Source organism: Bactrocera neohumeralis, chromosome 4 (genome assembly GCF_024586455.1).
Source record: "Bactrocera neohumeralis isolate Rockhampton chromosome 4, APGP_CSIRO_Bneo_wtdbg2-racon-allhic-juicebox.fasta_v2, whole genome shotgun sequence".
Lineage (NCBI taxonomy): Eukaryota > Metazoa > Arthropoda > Insecta > Diptera > Tephritidae > Bactrocera > Bactrocera neohumeralis.
This window is the reverse complement of record NC_065921.1, coordinates 63,469,188-63,491,474: the sequence shown is the minus strand read 5'-3', so window position 1 is coordinate 63,491,474 and position 22,287 is coordinate 63,469,188. Positions and strand designations below refer to the sequence as shown.

The following is a 22,287-nucleotide window of genomic DNA, read 5'->3' as shown; positions in this document are numbered from 1 at the left end:
TAGATAGTATTAAATTTTTAATTTGATAAAAAAAAAATAATTCTTGGAGTCATAATTTAATATTTCCTACATTTTTTCTTATGTATAGTTAAAAGCGTTATTAAAAATATTAAAATTACTATAGGAATTCATAATAAAAATATCACTGTATGTATGTATAACTATCTCCCCGACGGGGAATTGAACCCCGGTCTCCCGCGTGACAGGCGGGGATACTGACCACTATACTATCGAGGACACATCTATCGTATCTGCGCACAAAAAAAAATAATTGTATGCTAAATTTATAAGCTTATATTTATATTTTAAAATTCCATTTGCCTACATATTTTTCATTTTATTAGTCTTAAATGCAAACTAATATAAAACTTACTTTACAAGAGTGAAATGAAAGTATTTCGCTTCGAATGGTTGGTTATCAGCAACTTATCTTATAACCTTTTATTATTTAATCACAAATTAATTTAAACATTTTTAAATTTCATTTATTTTCAAATCCAAATTATCTTTTTTACAGTGTATATAACACACAGGTTCACTCAAATAATAAATATCAATCCTCGATAGTATAGTGGTCAGTATCCCCGCCTGTCACGCGGGAGACCGGGGTTCAATTCCCCGTCGGGGAGTTATAAAAAATATTATTTTTATGTTTTTTTAATTAAGAACAAGTAATTTTTTAAGTTAAATAAAAATATTAAGATTACACAAGCACCTTGTCTTAAAAAAAAAAATATATATATATATACATATATGCATATTAGAATGTTTCAATTTTGAAATTTGTATCTACTTCTATTGTAAAGATGGTCGTACTTTGCATCAGAATTCAAAGACTGACTTTAAGAATATGAAATGATATATTGTAAAAATTTAGTGCAATAAAACTCACAGGCTCAGCTTTAAGAACCTAATTACCTTTTTTGTCTTTTTTAAAAGAAATTCGAAATTTTAATTTTACAACATTTAAGTAATTTTTTCAAAGTGCTCATAATTGAAAATTCAGTTCTTTTTGACCGATACCAACTCCCCCCGATTAGCTCAAAGTGCACATTTACATTTTGAATATTTTTAATTTTGTTGGATCTTTTTTCTATCAGCCCAAGCAACACTGCACAATTTCACCTTGAAATAACCAATACCGAGAGAGATGTATGCAATGTCTGCTACAATTTGTATGCGAAGGCATATGAAAACTGTGAGCTGGAGGAAGCAATAAAATTTCGCCAACTTGGCATAAGACAAATAATTAACAGATTATAAAGTTTTCGCCGACTGACGCTTAAATAATGAAAAGGCGGCAAAATGGTGAGGAGGCATGTTGGGTCACCACAGTACTATTGAGTGGTAGGCAAAATCGAGCGAAAGTTGCTGTTGATGCCGGTAAAAAGCATTGTGGGCGCGCTGCTGCTGCATTGGACGGCATTTAATCATACAGGGTGGTCACTTCAATTGCTTAATACCATGCTAATTTGACACCTGTTGGCGAGAGTTATACAGGCAAATACCGCAGTCGATGGAACGATGAGTTCTACGAAACAGTGACATAGTTCAGCGAATTAAAAGACAGCAGCTACGCTGGCTAAGTCGGGTCGTCCAAATGGATGAGAACACTCCAGTTTAGAAAGTATTCGTCCATTACTCACCAGAGGAAGCAGAGAAAGAGGAAGACCGATTTTACAAGAAGAAAATCCATTTTAGGGCGGAGCGACATATGTACATACATATATTTTCAACAAGTGAATGCCGTGAAAAACGTTCAGAAAGTGAGTTTGAAGCGTATTTTGTAGAGATCACAACATTGGCTTGTTTTATAGCCGACAGTAACTATTAGAGAGTTATAGTAAATTTTAGATTATTATAGCATTACAAACAACGCAAACAAGGCTTTCAAAAGGGCTTCATTAACGGAACATAATACTGCACAACAAGTCGTGGCAATTGTAATCACAGAACCCCTCTTATAATTAGAGGGCGTGTTTACTCTAGAATTTTATGAGCAGACAATGTATATATCACCCTGTACAAACTACGCTTGGTTATAGCAATTACGCTGTGGCCGCAATATTGAGTTGTTCGCAAAGAACTTTTGTTAGAGCAGCAATGAAGACGACGGTGACAGCTGTTGCCTCCATCTGGACTGTATGTCGGCTGCCACCGCCGGTATTCGGAGTAGACAAGCAACAACTAAAGCTTATGGCGACTTCCTGAAACAGGTGGAGCGACAAATATAAAGAAATGAAACGAAATGTATGTAGGTATATGTATAAGTGGGCAGCTGGCAGGTAAGCGTCTGCGAAAAGTTTGTTGCTGATGCTATTTTATGCGGGGAAGCCACTCTAATGAAATGACGGTTGGCCGTACCGTATAACTGCTGGCATAACCCTGTTGGAGCGCTGCAATTTTCTTGGCAATTTGCTGAAATTTATATTTGGATCATTTGTCTGAGACTTAAAATGCGACGCAGCTAGATGGCGGCGCCCAACTGGGCCACTGACGCGAGACGCTGCTACGCTAGAGAAACCACGCGCCAACGCCATTTTAAGGGTGTGCGTGGGTGGAATTATTTTCGTAGCATTTGATTGTAGTTTATTTGACATTTTCGTGCGCACAATTGAAATTTATTTGAAAAATAAGCGGCGCGGACGAACAATGCCACCAAATGCAATGCATAAGCGTTGCTGTGGACTGAAGGCGTGGCATGTGGGGGCGAGGTGAGTGCGGAGTGCACACAGAATACGCTTACCATGGGCTTTGTGCGGCTACTGGCGCATTGTTAATTACGCGAAAATGCATTAAATGCGCGAGCGCTTTGCCGCGCCACACGCACCGCACCGCGCCCCGCCGCGCTCAATAAAATGCAACGCCAAAGTTTGCCAGTATTGGTGCACTTCTGCTCTATTTCATGCCTTAATCAGCTAAGCAGGCAAATTTATTAGGCTTTCGGTGAATTTATCTTGCTGACGATGGATGAAAATAGTCAATGTTTGGAGAGTGGATAGTGGAAAAAGCGAAGTGCGCGCATTTACCTGACTTGCATTGCAAACACCGACAATTCCGCTACGGACGGCGCCTAATAACTTGGCGCATTCACTTCGCTTTATTTTTGTTGTTGGCAAAGTTTTTCAAAACTTGCCTTAAATGCGATTATTTGTACTCGACTCGCTTAGAAGCGCACGAAAAAGTGCTGCACAATGCAAAAGCAAAAATGTAAAAAAAAAACAAAAATAGAATAGAATAGAAACGCTTAAAACTTACGCTTAAGCAAATAAAAGCAGAGAAAGTGAAAGAAGCTAGCGAAATGCAAGCAACTCAAGTTTGACTTTCAGACGCAGCTTAGCGCATGCATAGCGCGCACCTGGATTTGCATGCATACAAAGAAAGCTACCTAGCAGCGCGCCAGGCGCACGCAAGCAAGTGGTGCAGAGGGGGAAAAGAAAAAGCGATGCGCTGTGTAATGTAAAAGTTGGCGTAAAAGTTTTCCCCGACGTTGCCAGCAACACCAGCACCAACCTATTTGCATATACAGTTGCCGTTGCGGATTACGCGCTAACGCGCCCGCTGGTATGCTAAATCTTTATATAAAAGTAGAGAATGTTAAGATGTGCAGCCAGAATTGTTGTACATTTAATGGCACAAAAGCAGGCGTTGGGTTGCTTGAATTATTTAGATATAGCGTTGGGTGGTAAAATTTTAAATTTCCTACAAATCCAGCTGAAATTCGGTGACTACAAGTGCCAGACGACACGCAGCTTTGCATTTGGGGTACATACAGCGCGCTTATCGCCAATTGGGTTCGTTTATCTGCGCGCAATTACTTCCGCTCAACCCCTGTAAATTTTGTTTTACTCACCGGCATTTTTAAGCCGTTTGTTCGTTTGCGCGCTCCTTTAGCGCTCGCTTTCAATTTGCCGAATAGCATTTTGCAATTCAGTTCCTATAAATATGCATTATGCAATGAACGGCCAGTGACTTTGTAGCATATTCTAAGGTGTGTGCGGGTCATTTGTCGGGTCAGCGTTTTGGCCCCTTTTAAATTAAAAACTCTTTCGCAATATCAACCTGCCCAGATTAGCCTTCTACCTAAGTACGTATGTATGCTTTGTGCGCATCTAAAAGTATATTATATACACTTATGTGTGCAACGCTATACACCTAAAAGTATGCTACAAAGACACGTTTTGTTCGTTTATAATCGCATGCATTTATTTTGCATGCCTTTTAACACTTTTTAATGCATTTTATAACTTTCCATTTGGCAATTTCAACTGTGGCCGGTGTCTTTGAGCGCCTGTGCATCTGTCGGTGATGCGAAAAGGTGAACGAATTAATTGCATTTTAAAGCAGCAGCTGCGACGACTGCTTCCTTTGGTAGTTTTATATTGCAAATGAGATTGCGCGCTGATTTTCGATTGCAAGTGTTCAGAATTTACATAGAAATTGCAAACTATGAGAATATGTATGAAAGAAATCCGATAAGTTTAAGATATATCTATGATCTATTAGTGCCAGTACATTTTAACCCCCCAACCCAAGTAGCGCCAGAAGCCATATTTTGTGCTTTATAGAATCGAAATTGTTTCCTTAAATATATTTCCGACAATACTATTTGTGTGTGAGGCTCATTTTCGAAGCGTATTACCAACTGAAAGAGTGTTAATTTTTATGGATATGAGTCTATAATGAAATACTTTCATTGTCCTATTTGAAAAGTTAATAATTTTGATTGCCTTACAAACAATCCGCCGCCCACTAAACCACTTTAAAAGTTCTAACTCTGTTTGATACATCGCGTAGCTACAACTTCGGACGCCCGGGGCCAAGAATGTTCTGCCGCCCCCCTTTATCTACCTACCTACAAGTTTCATGAGGTGGTTCGAACAAAAGTGAATTTTTACAAAATATCTTCTATATTAAGTATATAAAAAGTTTTATTATACATTTCTTCAATGGGACTGGAAGCCTACAAGACGTTAGCGACAGCTTTAAGAATACTACTCACTATACCTGTATCAGATGCATCTTGTTAAAGATCTTTTAGCAAACTTAAATTGATCAAATCTTACTTGAGATCGACCATGAGTCAGAGTAGACTGTCCAATCTTGGGATTCTCTCAATAGAATGTGAAACTGCTTCCACTTTAAATTACAATGATATGATATGTGATTTTGCAGCGATCAAAGGTAGAAAGTGCCTCTTTAAGTTCTATCACTATTTAAGCCAAAAGATGTAAGACAAATTCAAAGACTGAAGAGTATTCGAGTAAAAATTAATATTTTTCATTGTTATTCAGATTTTTACATTTGAGTGTACAACTCTTTATCTTTTATAATAAATTTTGTAAAAAAGTTTGTTGAAGTATTTTTCTGAATACTAATAAACCGCGAAGAACGTTTTGCCGCCCCCAAGTCGTTCCGCCCGGTATGTAATGAAGATGAAATGGCAACATCTAGAAACTTTCTTACTGTCCAGGTTTCGCCAGATTAAAGCTGAATCATCTAGGTTATCATACTTTTTACGAACCCTACGAATTGGCTTCTATAGATATTAACCGACTCAATAAATTTGTGGCAAGCTCTAAGCATTTTATCGACATGTGATGGTCTTTTTTTATCCATACCTAGAAGGCATCACAACTACAAGCGTCTATAACATTATATGTGAGATTATTCGTAACCTCGCGAGTAATCAGCCCATTTACCTAACCTACAGGCGACACAAAGATATAATTTTATTACAGACTACAGGAATCTTTCTATCTTTAGGGAAAATTGCATTATTTAAGCATCAATTAATGTTAAGGATTTTCGGTATTTACATGTGCCTCATTGATAACCGACAACAATCCAATGAGCTGTGTATTTAATTTTCTCAGTTCTATGGCCACCTTATCATTCGTTACCAAAATACAAGTATCTAGGCAAAAACTGGTTCCCTGACAATTTTCGTCAAAATTTCTTATGTCCGAACCAACATGTCTATCAATTTAGAATGTGTTTCCTTATCGAACTTCATACTCTGAGTCGTCTGAGCTTTAATTCAATTAACTGTCTTCTGTGGTATTAACGGCTGATGATGAATTTCCTCCCGGCAAGTCGAATATTTGAGGTACAGTGAAGTGTTATTTTGTAATCGGTATTAATCCGCACGAATGACGTCGTATACAACTACACTGTTTGCCTTGTAGGAAAGTCATAGCCGGTGGCGGGAATTATTCTAGGTATTAAGACTAGTTTAAGAACAAGCTTAAGTTTCTTTGTTTTTCTTTGCATTCAATATCAGTGAGTATTTGAAAGAGTGGTGAAAACGCTTAGTCTCTCTTTATTTGATTATACCAGTTTATACCAATTTATACCAGTTGTTGGTCTATTGGCCACACTGCAAGGTTTGGGTTTGAGTAAGACTTTCTAATTTAAATTTTGAACGAAAACCCATTCGTCGAAATATTTTTTTCTAGGTTGGTATGACTGTTAGTAACATCTGTGCCAAATGTCACATCTAAATAAACATTAGTGTTTAGTATGCGCTTGTCTTTCTGAAGTACATAAAGTGCGTTGGCGATTTTTACGATCAATGAAATTATTCTACAAAGAAGTTTTCTTAAATTTTAGGTGCGGAATCAAATTTCTGATGCCGAAACGTTCAGAATGTTGGAAAAGGCCTTCGGTGATAATTGTTTATCGCGAGCAAGTGTTTTTGATTGGTACAAATTATTCAAACCAGGACGGTCACCAACATCAACACGTCAATAAAATAAAGGAGTTGTTGATTGGGTGTCGACGATTAAAAGTCAGAGGTCTTACTGGCATATATAGAAAGGATCAGTGAAAACCATTTTGAAAGATCATTTAGGCTCAACTTCCAAAAACACCAATTTTTTTCGAAAACCAGCGTCGCGTTATCGTCTGTCAAACAATGCTTTCCGACTACCAGGATGTCATGAAGCATATTATTACTGGCGATGAGTCTTGGATCTATGCTCATGACCCAAAAACAGCCGATAAATCGGCCGAATATCGTGGCAAAGGTGAGCCGAAAAAACCACGTCAAAACAGTTCAAAAATCAAGCTTATGTTGACAGTGTTCTTCGATTTTAGAGGTTCGTGTACTCCGAATTCTTACAATTTGAGTCTTATGCGTCGTTTGCGCGAAGTTATTGGTAAAAAGAGACCGGAATTGTGGACCGGCAATTCTGTTTTTTTGCACCACGATAATGCACCGGCTCGTAGGGGACTACATAGATTTCTTCTTCTTTACTGGTGTAGAAAGCGCTTACGCGTTTATTGCCGAGTTAACAACAGCGTGCCAATCGTTTCTTTTTTCGCAAGGTGGCACCAATTGGAGACTCCAAGCAAAGTCAGATCCTTCTCCACCTGGTCCTTCCAATGGAGTGGGAGTCTTCCTCTTCCTCTGCTTCCCCCGGAGGGTACTGCATCGAAAACTTTCAGAGCTGGAATGTTTTCGTCCATTCGGACGACATGACCTATCCAGCGTAGCCGCTGTCTTTTAATCTCATATATCTCATACAGCTCATAGTTCCATTGAATGCGATATTCGCCGTGCCCAATGCGAAAAGGACCATAAATCTTTCGCAGAACTTTTCTCTCGAAAACTCACAACGTCGACTCATCAGATGTTGTCTGCAACATATTGCAGGACGGGAATAGAGTTTTGTTTTTGTTCGTCGCGAGAGGACTTTACTTCTCAATTGCCTACTTAGTCCGATGTTGGTGTTGATGCTGGTTCCAAGTTAGACGAAATTATTTACAACTTCGAAGTTATGAATGTCAACAGTGACGTGGGTGCCTAGTCGCGAGTGCGACAACTGTTTATTTGATGACAGGAGATATTTCGTCTTGCCCTCCAGACCCATTTCCTTCGCTACCTTATCCATTCTGGAGAAACAACAGCGCGGTTGTTAAGGCCAATGATATCATTATCATCAGCATACGCAAGCAGTTGTACACTCTTATAGAAGATTGTACCTTCTCGGTTTAGTTCTGCAGCTCGAATTATTTTTTAGTCTGTTTTCTCTTCGAAATAGATTTAGAATGACAAATTAAGAACTTTATACACAAAGGCTTACTAATTTTTGCTCATGGTAGTACTTATATATTTGTGTATTTTACAATGTAAGATTTTAGAAGAACGCTGAATAAGAGAAATATTTATTTAGTATTTTTAAAAATATCTCTACATGGTCTCCGCAGATATATAAGAAAAATATATGGTTATATGCTTGCATACCGTATATACATATTGAACGATGGACTATGCAATCCGTGCAATCAAATTCAAAGGGATATGAATGTAAACTCCCTCGTAATCGCCGCTCTTAATGGTCAACTTGATTGAAACAATGCTTCAGCAAACACATTGTACAGTGTTTTAATTAATAGGCAATTTTTATAAAATTTAATTTTGCCATACATATAGTACATATGTATGATCTTATATACAGGGTGCGGCAGTCAATACTGCAATTATAAATAGCGCGCAGGAGCGTAGGAGTGGTGGGGGGCGAGCAGCCAAGGTCACCATTGTGTTGTCCTATTCATAGCATTTCAGTAGACATGGAGCCGTGGACTAAGCAACAACGTTCGTTTGCCGTGAAAGCTTTTTATCAAAGTGGTAGCTATGTAGCCGCTCGGCGTCGTTTCCGAACGCATTTTCAAATTAATCGCAATAGACCAGTGCCTTCGGTAAACGCAATAAAGTTGTGGGTCGAAAACTTTGAAAATATTGGTGAAACGACAAGAAAAAGAGGTGGCAGTGCGAGATCAGTTCGAACTCCAAGAATATTGAACGCGTTCGAATTGCTGTGGGAAGTTTTTCCAAACCGAGTGATTTCCCGCAATGGCCCGATTCCGTGGCCGCCCCGTTCACCAGACCTCACTGCGTGTGATTTTTTCTTGTGGGGTTATCTAAAAAGTAAAGTGTACGAAGAAAGACCTCATACTGTTGGTGAACTGAAGGCAAGAATCCGTAGAAATTGAGAGAATTCCTCAGCCTATGCTTCGTGATTTCAGCTTCGCAAATCGCCTGCGCGAATGCCGTGCACGGAAGACTCTTGCTGATGTTATTTTCAAACAGTGATTATTTTCAATGTTTCTTAAATGCTTTTTAATGTAGAAAAATATTTTATGAATATAATTTTGATATCTATGTTACACCTACTTCAAAAAATGCGGGATTGACTGCCGCACCTGTATATTTGCCATAATCACATTTCACTGAGATTGAAACCTTGGCTCGAGTTGTCCTGGTTACACTTTGTCTTGTACTCCAGAGAACTGAAATACTTACGCATAGTCCTCGTTAAAAATGTGATTTGGGAGTTTCATCGAGCGTATAGACTAAATGAAGAAGACTGGATGTTATGAGTCTAAAATTAATAGATTACTTCTGAAATTTTTGAAATGAGTAGCTATGGTGGACCAAAACCGTACCAAAAATAGACATACTAAAGGAAAATATTTTAGAGTTCTCAATTTGGGCGCAAATATATATGTACCTACATACATAATAAATACTAAGGATTGGAAAGCTTCTTAGGGCTTGCTTATAAACCTTGCAAAAAGAAGTTAAAATTGTGGAGAAAGAAAATCTTTCGGAAGGTAAATCTGTTACTGTCCACAAACTAAGTTCATACTATAAATTGATTTAACCTAAGAGAACTCCTTGCTTAATCGGAAAAAAACTTAAAATTGTATACGATTACTTATGCATCTTTTGAAATATCCGAGGCTCTGCTGACGAAACATCAATTGTTTTCAAGTCCCTTAGAAAAAGTTACTTCGAGGTTAAGCTTTTACTTTCATACTCTGGCATAAACCTTGCTTTTAACCGGCATAAGAAGAACCTATAAGTTTTAGTCCGACATCGAACTTCTAATAAAGTTTTTGTGAAAAAAATATTTTAGAGAATTGAATATTTACCTCTCTCTCTTTCAAATTCATCTAATATGCCTTTTAACTTTTATTGTTTAAGTTAGTCCACATAGTTTTACATAAACTAGTTTTTAAACTCCAACCCAAGAAACGATTGCAGATATAATTCCATTAAGATCGGCAATATAGACACTGTACACTCCCACTGAGGGAACACATTTCGGCCACCCAATCAACTGGACATGCACGAATTTCGACATTTTATTCCATTGTGACGGACCAACAAAGCTTACTTTGTGGTATTGTTGCAAGGAAATAAATGATGGACGGACATAAGTACATATACAGGTATACTCTGATGTAAGTATGTTTGTATTTTTCTCTTATATACGAGGGCTCGTTTTCATGTATGCAGCATGCGAATGAGTTCTAATAATAATACAAATTATTTATCCACCTCAATGAACTCCGCTCTGCTTTCATTTTTGGGATTATTTTTCAATGGATTGGAGCTAGCACAGACCTTTATCGGATCGAAGTTCTATATAACCACTGTAAACGCAGTTTCATTCTCGTGAACGAACGTATTGTCGTTGACATTCGTATTCTTGGAGAAGTCTCCTCGATCCATCGTAGAGGACGACTTCTTGTAAGTCTTTGGTTCGCTTTAGATAACTTGTGTCTTGTTTACATTACATTCCAGTTCAGGATCACCCACAAGTGCTCAACTTTCTTTTTATAAAATTGAAAAATATTTGCAGTTACAGCCAAGAAAAAAAATATTTTGGCATTTATAATAGCTAGAATAATCCGCACTGTTTTATCTGATAAGTTTTTACCATTTCGAATGTAAATTCATAATGCCACTCTCATCTCACTCGTAGAAGCTTATTGGATCGATGCATCAGAGCGTACTGCATCTTTGACGATCATATTTACATTTGCAGCTTGGGTTTTCGTCTTTATTGAGGCGTATTCCTATGCCGATGTCCATCTTTGACTCAAACAATACTCAGTCACGTCTGTCACAAAATTGCCTTGGTATGAAATCCTATATTTCTAACGTTATATCGTAACCTTTACTCGTACACCGTACAACGCGAGCTACTGGTTACTAATGCTATCTATTGAAAAAATAATGGATTTCTTTTTACTAGCCTTATTATTTACGAAAAAGTTAACGACTATTCAAACAATCCTCATGCTATGTGATAAACATTAATATTTTGATATTGCCTTCCCTTAGTTACACTATACATACACACGCATTCAAAATCATTCGCACGGAAATTACCTACACGATGAACAGTTACAATGGGGACTTAAAGGAACACCTATAGTATATATACACACATACTTATATAGTACTTTTATTTTCCTGGTACTGTTTATGAATATATATAGAAGGGTGGGCCAAAAAAAGGTTATAACACACCTCTAAGTCTCTACATGCAAGTATGAGCTCTTAGTTGTATCGGCAAGTTCCTTCGGATTACAGGCAAAATTTGTTTTCTTATAAATTATTATAACTCCTTGAAAAAAATATTATTATAAATCGGAAAACTAATAGCTTTGTAGGAAAAATTATCTCTAATAAAGGGTGATCCATTTTGAGGTTCCCTACTTTTTTAAAGAAAAAAGACAGAAATGTCACATTTAATGGGCATTTATTTTTTGAAGACAATCTCTATCAAATATTGGCCGCGGCTATGTCTCAGGTTGTCCATTCGTTGAGTCCAATTTTCGATGACTCGTTCGAGAATTTCGACTGGTAACTGGCGAGTAACACGCGTGATGTTTAGTTCCTAGCCTGAATCGATTACCGATTGTCCACATAGACTTTAGACTTTACATATACCCAAAGGAAAAAATCTAACGGTATGATATCATAGTCACTTGGTGATCAATAGACCGGCCCAAAACGTGAAATTTCTGCTCATTGAAGTGTTCTCTCAATAAATCCATTGATTTATGCGATGTGTGGAAAGTAGTTGCCGAGATTGCGACCTTCAATTTCAGGTATCAAATAGTTGGTTATCATGGCGCTATAACCGACATCATTTTTGAAAAAATAAAGACTGATGAATCCATCGGACCACAAACCAATTCAAACGGTTGTTTTTCTGGATGAAATGGCAGCTTTTGAATCTCTCCCATTAAATGAGCCGAAATGAGCCATATCGCTGAACAAAATTTTGCTCGAAAACGTCGGATCTTCTTGAAACTTTTCAAGAGCACATAGAGCGAAGCGATGCCGCTTGGGAACGTCAAGCGGCTTCAGTTCTTGCACAAGCTGTATTTTGTACGCTTTCAATTTACGATCTTGACGTAAAATGCACCAAGTCCTTCCATACGTCAGTTCGAGTCGCTGAATTAGAATTTTTCTGTCTGATAATAAGAAAAAAAGAAAACTGTAAGGTGGAGGACCTTCCCGTTACAATTAAGATCTCATATTTGGAGAGACTTTCTTAGAGGTGTCTAAGAACCAATTTTTCAGAGTACTAAGCGAAAAACATTTTTTTTTCACCCACCCTAATAGTGTGTGATATATGGTATTTACATATCACTAAGTTTAATATCTTCCCATATAAACAGTGCAAATCAATGAAGCTGCACGTCCTACAACTCTGCAGTATAGAGTGGCAACCTGGACAACTACAACCGAAGATGAAGTGTGAAGAACAATAAGAGTACAAGCGGAATTCCGGTCTATACGACGATAAAATTGCTCATGTATGGAAGAGTACGTATGTATATATTATCTATATATTTGTTTCTGGTGGCAGATGCTCACGAAGATAGGCGAAGCCTGCAGCCAACTGGATTATAAATATCGAAGGCTCGAAATGAAATTTGTAAAGCGAAGTTGTACAGAATTTTTAACTGAAAATCAATTCTTCTTCTTTACTGGCGTAGACACCGCTTACGCGATTATAGCTGAGTTATCAACAGCGCCCCAGCCGTTTCTTCTTTTCGCTACATGGCTACCACATGGTCCTTCCAAGAAGTATGAAAATCAATTAAGTCAAGAAAAAACATTAACTTCGGTTGCACCGAAGCTTTAATACCCTTCTTAAATACAAAGGTTCCTTACAAGAAATTGATTCCGATCGTTCATACGGCAGCTATATGCTATAGTGGATTATTGGTTCAGGGCCTTATGTTGGCTAAGAGTAAGATAGTGCCGTAGTTCCTTCCGCCAATGCTCCAACTTCAGTATTAAGTAATGCCATCTATCAGGACAATCTGACGTAATAGAAAATTACTATGATGGAGAACTTTCAAGATCTTGTATTTTGATAATGATGTCTTCATGCAGATAAAGGTTGAGATTTCATCTCTCGAAATGGTTTCTGCAGGCATGCTGTTAAAGTGATGTCCCTTCACCCGATATAAATACAGGTACCTTCCGGTTGCGTAGACCCGTACCTCATGGAAGGACTAGGTTTGGCAAAATGTTTTACTCGAATAGCTTTCGAAAATCCATGATATCAACTTGTTTCTTTTGTAGTTGTTGTGCCAAGTTGACAATGACATATGTATGTATAGTATATGCGCCTATCGTAAAACCTATTGCCCCTATTAGGGTTTTCAACCCAACTACATTTTAATCGAAGTTTTAAAATTCGCTATTGCCGACATCAATGTTTTTGTAAAAATATATTGCGGTTGAAGAATGACTTCAACTTTTGTTGGTATGCAGCTCCGTACAAGTGGGGTTGACTAGCATATAAGCTTAATAGCAGTTGTAGTTTTTTCTAATATAATTCAGATTTTATACATACAATTAACACTGTAGTAGCTCTTTCTGTTAAGATAAAGGTGTTGAACTTCTTTTCTGGATGAAATTATGCGGACATGGGTCCCATCGATGCAACCAACTACTCCCGGCAAGGCACTTTTTGAGTAAAATGAAACCTTTGAAGCGCATAAATCAAAATTTATATCCATTTTTTTTATTTATTTTAATGTTTATTCACTTTTTCGCGAGCAATAACTGAATTCAATTGTTTAAATATGTCGTTTTAAAATTTTCAGCTATTTCACTATATGTCAAAATTCACTTTTTTAGGTTGGCAAAATCAATCACACTTCGACTGAACTTAGTTGAAGTTCGCAATACTAAAAAAGAGTTTGGTTGATCTGAAGTTCAATAGCCTTAACTTTATTTCGACCAAGTCGATTGAAAACCGCAATAGGGGCATATATCTTACTTCAAATCTATATTATATATTATTATTTATTGTATTTTCACTTTGTCTTAAACGGGTAGTTCCAGCCTGCGTTCGTTACCCTGCGTGTTTCTTAGATTTCATTCTCGTGTTTTTCCTCTTCCTTGTGTTATTATCTATCACTCTTGACTAACCAAATTCATGAGGGCACCGCAGTTTTGTGATGGTGAAAATCTTCCTAGTTTCTGGTTTTGACCCGTTAGGAAAGTTATTTCTGCAATACAATCTCTTGGAAATTTTAAAGCTCTCACCGTTTACTAGATTCAAGTACTGAGCGAGTGTGCAATAACGATACACCAGAATTGCATTTTCACAACCACTTCCTTTTCGATTTTCGATCGATAATCAGATCTACCTTTCTTCTTGTAACCCTATTCAGAATTTTCAGTAGTAACCATTTAAAGATTCTATATCATAGGCAATTATATGACGGCTGAAAGGGTTCTACGACTGTGCCTTCCACCTACATATGTATATGTATATAAAAATAAAAAAATAATTCTTTTATGCTAAGTATATGTAGAAAAGCATAAAGCTCTTTATTTGATTAAACCTCTAACCTCAATTTTCCTCCGTAAGTTTCTAATAACTTCTTTCAGTGCTCCCTCTTTTGGTCAACAACTCGTTGGTCCACATCTTTACATAGTTATGATCTCTCAGAAAATAAAGAACATTCCAAACTTTTACTGCTGACCACGGAAGCAGTAAACGCTTCCCTTTTAACACAATTTATTTTTCCTTCAACTTCTTATCGTTTTAATTAGTTTCGAAAAGTTTTCCACGGACATTCGCTCGCTTGCTATTTGCAACGGCACTCGCCCGCATATTTACCTAAACGTATGCAAACAAAATCATCGACCAACAAATGTAGTTATGAATATATTCATCGTAGAGGGGCATATTACCACCGGCTGGCGCCTAATGATGACCAACAGTTGGGGCAAAAACAGTTGTTTAGATAATAGTAGAACAAAAACAATACTTATTGCAGATAAATACTTGCGTAAAATTGCTGTAATTACGCAAGTGAAGCAAATGAGGGTATAGAAAACCAGAGTAATTATTGCATAGACTGTAATCGGATAAGCAAACAATATGAAGTGGATTGGATAGTAGTGTCTCATAAAAAATGAAGTTAAGAAATATGCAATTGCATGCACTAATTAGGAATAGTATTTGCTGAATTGAATTTAATGCAGCTGAATTATATTTTTATTAAGCTGAATTATAATTTAATATGCTGAATTTCATTTTGTGACTTACAGTTGATTTTAATTTTTTGCACTAAATAGCATTCTAGTCAACTACGTAAGCGTACAAGATAAGAGATATATACAGGGTTTGTCGCGACTGTACTTCGTTGCGTGCGCGCACCGACTGGATTCGGTAGAGGGCGTTCCTAGTTAACGAAGAATGAGCGGCTGATTAGTTCTCTCCGAACACCTGGAGAGTAGGACAAAGATTTTCGTGCGACGTGTTTCTGTGAGTGGTGCAGGCTGAAAATGCAGCGTTCGTTAAAGCAGAGGTACGTGAATCAATTCTGTGTGAAACTCAGTAAATATGCGACAGAGACGTTTGATATGATCAAACAGGCTAACCCAAGTTTTGAATAACGTAATCACAGGTGACGACAAAGAGTGGCACACACCGACGTCTCAACGCCCCAAAAAGGGAAGAATGAGCAAATTCAAAGCGAAAACGATGCTTATTGTTTTTGACATCAATGGCATCGTCCACCATGAATTTGTTCCTCCTGGACAAATCGTCAACGCCAAGTTTTACGTGGAAGTCCTCAAGAGACTCAAACGAAGGGTCAATCGGTTCCGACAAGACATCGCACACCGCCTTTCTTGTGAACAGCTACCTAACCAAGGCCGCAGTGCCGGCTTAAACTAGCACGGGGCCTGTAGCAAATTCTGTCAAAGGGCCCTTGGTTTGCTATAGGTTCTCAAGTTTAGTGTATTAAATAAATCAAAATTGTTACAAATAAACTTTTCTAGATTTATTATGGGCAAATTTTGAGATAATACTTTCAATATCGACTTCTTCAAGCGAGTCATGCTCAACAAAGTGAGATGATTAAGACGTTCTTTGCCCATCGTGCTCCTTAATTCATTTTTAATACGTTTTAATGTTGAAAAAGAACGTTCGCCACTGCAGTTAGTGATCATGAGAGATAAGTAAATTCGCAAAGCAATTTCTAAGTTTGTGAAACACGATACTAAAGAATTATTTAATACAAGTTTATAATATTGCTGTTCCAGAGGCTCCTGTTTTTTGCTGTCAATAACAGTAGCCACATCTGTTTTTAGCAGCTCTGAGAACTGCACTAACTCGCCGCCTAGGCTCTTCTCCAAATCATCTTCGTAAGCACTAACCATACTAGAGGATTTTTCCAAAATCTCTTCTGTTATAAGAGATTTTAGCTGCCGAAATACTTCAAAAACACTAGTAATTTTATGATATGTTTTCATACGTTTAGTTAAAGTATACAGTACGTTATCAATAATGACAATAAACAGCTAAAATTCGAAACGTTGTCCAGGTGTTTGATTTTCAACAAAGTCGCCGAGTGTAGTAGAGCCGCTGAAATGGTCGTACTTTTTATTTCGCTTGATTCGTCGTGATGTCTGTTGCTGGTATTCTTCACAGTAGGTCAGATCTTTGGCTCTTGCCTCAATATCTGAAAAAGTGGATCGCATTACTTGGACGTAGCCATATAATGATTCATAAAAGGCGTATCCCGTATTAAGGTCTTGATCAGACGACTGCAGCAAAGCACCAGTCGCTTGCAAGCGTTCTAGGATTCCGTTCCACGTAATTGTCATTATTCCCGTTTCTAACTTATTCATCGTTGAAAGTAGTCCGTAAGCTTTATTACGGCACTCCGCTTTTTGATCCACGTTATTGAAAATGTCTTCGAAAACTTGCTTAATAGTGATAAAACCACATAAAAGTGGCTTCGTAGCATCAGCTCGGGCTGACCACCTACCACCTGACCACCAAAATCGGAATTTTTGAAGTAGAATCTTTAAGTGGAAAACTTGCTTAATAGTGATGAAACCACATAAAAGTGGCTTCGTAGCATCAGCTCGGGCTGACCACCTACCACCTGACCACCAAAATCGGAATTTTTGAAGTAGAATCTTTAAGTGGAGGTTTTCAATGAAATCGAAGAAAAGTAATGATTCTGTACAGCAGCCTACAGCGCACTTAGCAACCAAATTCAATAAATGTGCATGTCACAAGAATATCGCTAAGCAATTATTTTCAATAAAGATATTGTAAAAATTTAATAATTATATTATTTTCTTTTGACGGCCATGAAGCATAAAAATTCTAGTGATATTCGATAATGGTTTTCTTTTTATTTTATTTTATGAAAATATTTGTTTAATCAATAAAAATTCACAATAGCGGTATTCGGCAGAAATTAAACTTTATTTTGATTTTAAAAAATTAATGGCTATTAATAAAATAATAAAACTCTGGACGATCGATTATAATATTTATAATTACACATTGGAACATTAAAGTTCGTAAAATGCCTACTTATTTTTTTTACGATTTAACGTGACGAAATCATTTTCTAGATTTTTAGGTAGAAAGTGGAAGTGAAGTAGTATAGCCTAAGCGCTTCGCGTTTAAAGCATGCAAGGATATTTTACGATCCATCTAAATGGATATTTTTTTAATTATAATTAATAATTAATCCGGCACTGCAAGGCTGGCATCCCAACGCTTCCGCAAGATACAGTTTATACCGAATTGTTCACTGCTCATGCTTTTTAAACGATACATACATATACATACATAAATGTATTCTTTAGAGCTAAATTGCCTCCTATACCTGGTTGGGTAAACTTAAGCGAAGTTTTTAGTTAATGTCATGTTGCAATTATTTCGACAGAAATTACTAAAGCATTGAATCAAATATTGCATTGCCACTAAACAGAAAAAATATAAGCTTTCATGCGACGGCAAAAATAAGCTGAATCGCCTCCATATATAATTCAGCATAAATTTAAGACGTTAAATGAAGGACTTGTAATTTAACATGCGCTGAATTTAAAACAGGCCTATTCAGCACAGCTGAAAAGTTTGTAAATTGAATAATACTTATACGATTATATAAAATTGCATAAACAATTAATAACTACAAAACCGCGTTAACTACTTAGTAATAGTAAAATTGAGAAATTAATGTCAAAAACCACTCATAGTAACGTGTAACACACAGACAACAGCCACAAATAACCTCCTGTTGTAACTTGATTAATAACTTTTCCGTTAGGCCCATTAGCAGTGGTGGAGAGAAGCAAAAAAAAACTTTTGCATAATTAGGTGAATTTATGTGTATGTACATATGTATATAGTTGTTGTCTTAGTACTGTTAGTACTCTATGTCAAAAATTTAAAAAATATAAGAAAATACATTTACAAAAAAATATATATGTATGTATGTAAAAATAATTAAAAAAGTATTATATATAACATGTGCATGTACACACATATATGTATGTATGTAATAAAAGGGATTAAAATATACAAAAAAATAAAATAATATTTAAAAAAATTATAAAAATTTAAAAAACATAAAACAATTTTAAAAATGGGTAGAAAACATATAAAAAATGTATTAAGGGGTCAGTAGGGTAATCTGGCCCGTTTTTGACATTTTTTTGTTCATAGAAATTTTTATTCTACAATAGAACTTTTTTCACATATCATGAGGTATAGTATATCTTGGAGTGTATAAACCATTTTTTTCGGACATCTTTTGGAGAAATGGCTGGGTGAATGAGATGCGTTTTTTCAATGGCGGACACGATTTCTCATGTTTGAATCATCTGAAACACAAAAACCCAATTTATTCTTAGAAAGTACATGAATGGTTATCGTCCCTACTAGAATCATAAAAAATGTTGATAAATAAAAAAGTAATTAACTTTTTTTTTTTTAATTTCTTCCCATGTATTTTTATATAAATTTTGTCATAACATTGTTAATAAATTATAAAAAATCATGAATCTAGTAGGGACGATAGCCAGGCGTTTTGTGAACATTTAAAAGAAATTAAGCAAATCTTTTGAGTAGTTCGACCAGAATCATGTCCGCCAGTTTAAAAAAGTGTGTTTTGAGAAACACGCGTTTCTCAAGAGTGAGAAACACGCGCTTGAGGTGTGCACTCTAAGCGCTCCGGAGTGCACTCGCAATGTCGACTCATCAGTTGTTGTCATCGTCCCAGCCTCTATACCATATAGCAGGACGGGAATAATGAGTGACGTATAAAGTTTGGTTTTTGTTCGTCGAGAGAGGACTTTACTTCTCAATTGCCTACTCAGTCCGAAGTAGCAGCTGTTGGCAAAAGTTATTCTGCGTTGGATTTCGAGGCTGACATTATTGTTGGTGTTTTACTGGATCCAAGATAGACGAAAATTTCTACGACTTCAAAGTTATGAATGTCAATAGTGACATGAAAGCCAATTCGAGAATGCGACGACTGTTTGTTTGAGGACAGGATATCAATATCATCGGCATACCCCAGCAGCTGTACACTCTTACAAAAGATTGTACCTGCTCGATTTAGTTCTGCAGCTCGATTTATTTTCTCCAGCAGCAGGTTGAAGAAGTCGCACGATAGGGAGTCGCCTTGTCTGAAACCTCGTTTGGTATCGAACGGCTCGGAGAGGTCCTTCCCGATCCTGGCGGAGCTTTTCATGTTGCCCAACGTCAGCTTACAAACCCGTATTAGCTTTGCGGGGATACCAAATTCAGGCATCGCGACATAAAGGCAGCTCCTTTTCGTGCTGTCGAGAGCAGCTTTGAAATCGACGAAGAGGTGGTGTGTGTCCTTTCACGGGTCTTTTCCAAGACTTGGCGCATGGTGAATATCTGGTCGGTTGTTGATTTACCAGGTCTAAAGCCACACTGATAAGGTACAATCAGTTTGTTGACGGTGGGCTTATGTACCCCTGTGATGAAATTGAAAGGTGAATTTTTAGTTTATACTTCGCGTGTTTTTCGAATCGGTAATTTTTTTGTAAGTTGGTTGTACTGTTAGTGATATTTATTTATTTATTTATTTAAGTATACATACGCCAAACGGCATTATATAACTAAAAAATTTAAAATTATATAATATTTGTTATGTAATTAAGAGGGATGAACTAATAATATTTAACACTAGAATAAATAAAACTATAAATTGAACAAAAATTGTAAGAATAGCAAATTAGGAAGGAGAAAGTGGAAAAGGTGAGACTAGGGATATTGCAGAAGACGTGATTTGATATCCGGGATGAAGGCACTGAGTGATCCGCTATAGAAGTCCACATCACTATGTAATGAGTTGACGAGCCTGGCCAGACGGTTGTGGGGACCATTGAAAACGTAGCTCTTGGTAGTTTTCATAGTCTTCAGGAGACGGTTACGTCTCAGTGAGAGACCCACTGATGCAAATTCGAAACTGCTGATGATGTCTGGCGCATCGATAAGGCCGTTCACGGCTTTGAAGAAAAATATCATGTCAGCTACTTGACGACGTTCTTGCAGGCTGTTGATGTGCTGATAGTGTTTATAGACATCATTCACTGTGTTGTAACCACCAGGAATACCATATCGATAGCCAAGACATTTACATAGCTTTGATTGTATTTTTCAATACGACTAGAGGCAGCATCGGTATAAGGCGTCCAAATTACAGTGCCATATTCTAAAATTGGCAGAACCATTGATGAATAAAGGCGTAACAGCGAGATGGGATTCCTGAAATCCTTACTAGTTCTAGTAATGAATCCCAGAACTTTAAAAGCCTGGAGAGTGATCTTCTCAATATGCTTGTTCAACGTCAGTTTATTGTCTATGATGATACCCAGGTCCTTTACATGATCCACTTCACTTAACAACTCATCGTTTAGATAATAATTAGCTGGTATTCTGATATGTGACCGTGAGTAGGATACAGTTACACATTTTCTGACTTTCAAGTCCAATTTGTTTCATCGGCACCACAACGAAAGCTTGTCTATGTCATTCTGAAGAACTCGAAGGTCTTGCTCACTGGTTATCATTCTGAAGATCTTCAAATCGTCTGCATAAAGCAAAAATTCTGATTGAAAGTTATCGCCAATATCGTTTACGAAGATATTAAAGAGAATAGGCCATCTAGTAGATAATTTACGTATCTAGTAGATAATTTACGTAGATAAACAGGTTAGAGGAAGTCGACCTACCGCCGACGAAACCATGCTGCTTGTTGGTGATAATATTTGTGAAGAATGCAGTGAGTTGTAGAAGAACTATCTTCTCGAAAAGCTTGGCCAAAGCTGATTGAATGCAAACTGGCCTATAGTTAACGACCTCAGGCTTTGGACCGTCCTTGTGAATCGGACAGATGTAGGATAATTTCCATATATGTAGTTTAGAAGACACCATTTTGTAGTGAGTAACTGAATAAGTGTGTGATATGCTCGCTAAGGCTGTCTGCACAGTTTTTAAGAAAAGTATTTGGTAAGCCGTCCGGACCAGCACCTATCTTCAAGTTCAGTGTCGACATCATTTTATGGACATCATTGATGTTAACCCCAAATTCATCCATGGTGACAGTCGGAGCTGGTTCAACTTCAGTTGACGGTGAACACTGGTGAGAATTTTGGTTGTACACACTATTGAAAAAGGATGCGAACATATTGCTAATATCGATACCTGAGTCTGCCGTCAGATTATCCCAGGACATGGTGGACGGAATGTCACCATTACCTCTTTTTTTATGTTTGACAAATTTCCAGAAAACATTAGCGTCATCCTGTACTTGTTGTTCAATTTTATCTATGTAATTCTTGTAGCATTGTTTATTGAGAATTTTACATTCTCTCCTGAGTTCGCTAAACTTTCTATAATTCTTTTTTGCAATTGCACTTCTTGTATGTAGTATGGGCTTCCTTCTAAAGTATCATTTTGTGTTTTAATTCGCTTGAAAACCAGTACGGAAAATTGTTGTTATTTTGTGAACGAACAGGCACATATGTAGGTAGATATACCTCTTTGAATAATGTCATAGAAGACTACACCTTTGCTGTCTAGGGTAGAGGATGAATACAGGCTCGACCAATCGACGTTTGGATAAAATGCATTAAGGCTCTCACAGTCAGCACTTTTGAAA

General features: G+C 37.1%; 2 non-coding genes across 2 annotated transcripts; one reads left to right on the top strand and one right to left on the bottom strand.

The window, feature by feature from the left end:
* Window positions 1–165: 165 nt before the first annotated feature.
* Window positions 166–237, bottom strand: Trnad-guc (transfer RNA aspartic acid (anticodon GUC)). Its single transcript has one exon. It is a non-coding gene; the product is annotated as a tRNA-Asp (tRNA).
* A 320-nt stretch (window positions 238–557) lies between these two features.
* Window positions 558–629, top strand: Trnad-guc (transfer RNA aspartic acid (anticodon GUC)). The gene has a single exon. It is a non-coding gene; the product is annotated as a tRNA-Asp (tRNA).
* The last annotated feature ends 21,658 nt before the right edge of the window (window positions 630–22,287 follow it).